Below are 3,147 nucleotides of genomic sequence, written 5' to 3'. Positions count from 1 at the left end.
CGGCTCTGACTATTTTCTTGGACAGGGCCCGGGCTCCGAGATGGTTCCCACACATGCCTTTGTGGACTTCCTCGAGGACGCTCTTTGTTTCTGTGGTCGGGACGCACCTCAGGAGGAGGTTTGAGAATCCTCTTCTGTATAATACGTCGTGGATTAACGTGTAGTTCTGGGCGTCTTTTGTAAGCCTTTTAGCTTCTTTTCTTTCGGCGGGGAGAGTTCCCGATTTCAGATAGTTGAGTATGGGGGTTATCCATCCTTGTTGTTGCCCGGATATATTTAGTATTTCTTCCTCCCTTAACACGGAGGGGGATTGTAGAGTTTCTTGGAGGAGACTTCTGTTGTTCCCTCCGGGCTTGGTGCTAGCAAGTTTGAGAGGGCGTCTGCCCGGGCATTTTGCTCCCGGGGTATGTGCTGGATTTGTATTTCCGGGAAGTGTCGTAATTGCGCCTGTGTTTGGTCTAGGTATTTTTTCATAGTAGGGTCTTTGGCCTGGTAGCTTCCATTTACTTGTGATGTGACGACCTGGGAGTCGCTGAAGATCGTGATCCTCTTTGCTCTGACCTCTTCGGCTAGTTTTAGTCCCGCTAGTAGGGCTTCGTATTCGGCTTGGTTATTTGAGGCCTGGAACTCGAATTTTAGGGATAGCTCAATCCGTGTTCCTTGATCGCTTTCGAGTATAACACCGGCCCCGCTTCCTGTTTTGTTTGAGGATCCGTCGACATACAGATTCCATGAGAGTGGGGTTCCCGGGGTCTCAGTGTATTCTGCGACGAAGTCGGCTAGGTATTGAGATTTTATGGCAGTCCGGGCTTTATAGTGGAGGTCGAACTCGGACAATTCCACCGCCCATTGTAGGATTCGTCCTGCCATGTCTGTCTTTTGTAGGATGTGTCTCATGGGTTGGTTTGTCCGGACTTTGATGGTGTGGGCTTGAAAGTAGGGGCGGAGTCTCCGAGCTGTGAACACTAGTGCATAGGCGAATTTCTCTATTTTCTGATAGTTTAATTCGGCCCCTTGTAGTGCTTTGCTTACGAAGTATATGGGGTGTTGCCCCTCCTCATTTTCTCGTATTAGTGCCGAGGCGACTGCCCGATGTCCGACCGACAGGTATAGTACGAGCTCTTCCCCTTTTAGAGGTCGGGTTAAGATTGGTGGCTGCCCGAGGAATTCCTTGAATTCTTGGAAGGCCTTTTCGCATTCCGGGGTCCAAGAGAAGGGTTTCCCTTTCTTTAGGAGTGAGTAGAGAGGGAGTGATCTTATCGCTGATCCTGCCAAGAATCTTGATAGGGCGGCTAGTCTCCCATTTAGTTGTTGTACTTCTTTGACACACGTCGGGCTTTTCATATTGAGTATTGCTTGGCATTTGTCCGGGTTTGCTTCGATGCCTCTCTGAGTCAGCATGAAGCCTAAGAACTTCCCGGCTTCTGCGGCGAAGGTGCACTTTGTCGGGTTAAGTCTCATGTTGTGTTTCCGGAGGGTGTCGAAGATACTGCTGAGGTCGGCGACCAAGTTTCTGTCTTCTTGTGTCTTTACTAGCATGTCGTCGACGTACACCTCTAGCTGTAGTCCGATGTGTTCTGAGAACATTTTGTTCATTAGCCTCTGGTAGGTTGCCCCTGCGTTCTTCAGCCGAAGGGCATTACTACGTAGCAGTAGTTTGCCCTTGGGGTTATGAACGAGGTCTTTTCTTGGTCGGGTCCATACATCGGGATTTGATTGTATCCCGAGTATGCATCCATGAAGGAGAGGTATCTGTAGCCCGAAGCGGCATCGACTAAGGCGTCGATGTTCGGTAGTGGATATGGATCTTTGGGGCAGGCTTTGTTGAGATCCGTGTAGTCGACGCACATCCTCCATTTTCCATTGGGCTTCTTCACTAGGACCACGTTTGCGAGCCATAGGGGGTACTTTACTTCCCTAATGAACCCTGCATCTAGTAGTGCTTGCACTTGTTCTTCTATTGCTTGCATGCGTTCGGGCCCGAGCTTCCTGCGTCTTTGTTGGACAGGTCGGGATCCCGGGTATACTGATAGCTTATGGCACATCAGGTCGGGGCTTATGCCTGGTATATCGGAGGCTTTCCAGGCGAAGAGGTCGGAATTCTCCCTTAAGAGGGTTGTGAGTTCCTCCTTTAGGCCTGCTTCGAGGTTTGCCCCTATGTTTGTTACTTTCTCGGGTGTGTTCCCGATCTGGATCTTTTCGGTCTCTCCTTCTGGTTGTGGCCGAAGATCTTCTCGGGCTTGGACTCGCCCGAGTTCTATTGTGTTGACCTCTTTCCCTTTTAGGCTCAGGCTTTCGTTGTAGCATCGTCGTGCTAGTTTTTGGTCGCCTTTTAGGGTAGCGATTCCCTTTGCGGTAGGGAACTTCATACAGAGGTGTGGGGTCGAGACTATAGCCGCTAGTCTGTTTAGGGTTGGTCGTCCGATGAGGGCATTGTATGCTGAAGTGACGTCGACTACAATGTAGTCGATGCTTAGTGTTTTGGTTTGCTCGCCTTTTCCAAAGGTAGTGTGTAATGAGATGTATCCCAAGGGGCGGATCGGGGTATCTCCTAGTCCAAACAGGTCAGTGGGATAGGCTTTTAGCTCTTTTTCTTCGAGTCCGAGCTTGTCGAAGGCTGCTTTGAACAGGATATCTGCTGAGCTTCCTTGGTCGATCAGGGTTCGATGTAAGTTGGCGTTGGCTAGGATGATGGTGATCACCATAGGGTCGTCGTGTCCGGGTATTATTCCAAGAGCATCTTCTCGGGTAAATGAGATAGTAGGTAACTCGGGTAAGGGGCTGTCTTCTCGGACATGGTAGACTTCTTTGAGGTGTCTCTTCCGTGAGGATTTGGATGTCCCTCCCCTGCGAAACCTCCGTTTATCATGTGTATGTGCCTTTCAGGAGTTCGCGGGGTTCGTGTTTGCTCGGCCCGATCTTCGTTATCTCCCCGTCTTCTCTTTCTGGTTTCTTCTCCTTTCTCAGCTATGTATCTGTCGAGTTTTCCCTCTCTGGCTAGCTTTTCTATAACATTCTTTAAGTCGTGGCAGTCGTTAGTAGAGTGGCCGTAGAGTCTGTGATATTCGCAGTACTCGGACCGATCTCTTCCTGCTCTCTTGTGCTTCAGAGGTTTGGGTGGTGGGATCTTCTCGGTGTGGCATACTT

The sequence above is a fragment of the Arachis stenosperma genome, chromosome 3, assembly GCF_014773155.1.
Source record: "Arachis stenosperma cultivar V10309 chromosome 3, arast.V10309.gnm1.PFL2, whole genome shotgun sequence".
NCBI classification, from domain to species: Eukaryota; Viridiplantae; Streptophyta; class Magnoliopsida; order Fabales; family Fabaceae; genus Arachis; species Arachis stenosperma.
The sequence above is the reverse complement of the archived record's forward strand: the minus strand, read 5'-3'. Positions refer to the sequence as shown.